This window comes from Mus pahari, chromosome 14, assembly GCF_900095145.1.
Source record: "Mus pahari chromosome 14, PAHARI_EIJ_v1.1, whole genome shotgun sequence".
In the NCBI taxonomy this organism is placed as follows: domain Eukaryota; kingdom Metazoa; phylum Chordata; class Mammalia; order Rodentia; family Muridae; genus Mus; species Mus pahari.
This window is the reverse complement of record NC_034603.1, coordinates 28,476,836-28,478,035: the sequence shown is the minus strand read 5'-3', so window position 1 is coordinate 28,478,035 and position 1,200 is coordinate 28,476,836. Positions and strand designations below refer to the sequence as shown.

Here is a 1,200-nt window from a genome sequence, read left to right as displayed (position 1 = left end):
CCTGCCTCTGCCTCCCGAGTGCTGGGATTAAAGGCCTGCGCCACCAGGCCCGGCTTCTTTCTTTCTTTTCTTTTTTTTTTTTTTTTGGTTCCTGGCTGGCCTGGAACTCAGAGAACTGCCTGCCTCTGCCTCCCAAGTGCTGGGTTAAAGGCATGGGCCACTACACCTGGCTGGTAGAATGTACTATGAATTCTAGTATACATGGGAGGCAGAGTCAAGAGGATCCCTGAGTTCAAGATTAGCTTGATCTACATAGTAAGTTCTATACCAGCCAGAGCAACAGAGAAGTCCTGTTTTAACCAAACAAAAGACAAACACAAACAAAGGGACTGAGGAGATGGCTCAATTGGTAAAGTACCAGCTGTGTAAGCAGGGGACCTTGATTTTAGATCCCTATTGCCCACATAAAGCCAGGAAGGGTGTATACACCTACAATGCTAGAGTTGCTCTCGGTTTAGAGAGAGACTGCCTCAAAAAATGTGCAGAACTATAGAGGAAGCTGGTGTCAACCTCTGGCTCTATGTACATGCATACCCACACCCTCCTACACTCTATCTATCTATCTATCTATCTATCTATCTATCTATCTATCTATCTATCTATCTATCTATCTGCAGACATAAAATGAATAGGACTAGAGAGTTGACTTAGTGGTTAAGGAAATTTTTGCTCTTGCATAGGACCCAGGTTTGGTTCCCAGCACCCACACACATACATGCAGGCAAAACACTCAAGAAACATAAAATAATAAATCTAAAACAAAACAAAAAGTGAAGAACCAACCAAACAAAAACAAAGAAGAGTCATTCTGGGATACTTTGTAACAGCATGTCCAGAGCTAAGTGTGGTAGGAGACATACATAATTGCAGCACATGGGAGGCTGAGACAGGAGCATTCCAAGTTCAAGGACTGCCTAGACAACAAATTGAAAGAGTGCCTGTCCAACAGAGAAAAGTGGATAATGAAAGCTGGTTCTTATGGTTAGACATGAGTCTTGTGCCAGATATTCAGGTAGTAACTGCAAAAGGCTAATATATGCATAACTTAAAAAAAAAAAAAAAAGGAAGAAAGAGGGGCTGGAGAGATAGCTCTTCCAAAGGTCATGAGTTCAAATTCCAGCAACCACATGGTGGCTCAAAACCATCCAAAATGAGATCTGACGCCCTCTTCTGGCGTGTCTAAAGACAGCTACAGTGTAC

At 42.8% G+C, this 1,200-nt stretch overlaps 1 protein-coding gene across 1 annotated transcript in view; it reads right to left on the bottom strand.

Annotated features, from left to right (window-relative positions):
• Gid4 (GID complex subunit 4 homolog) overlaps positions 1 to 1,200 on the bottom strand; it is a 24,031-nt gene that overhangs the window by 3,996 nt on the left and 18,835 nt on the right. The window lies entirely within an intron of this gene.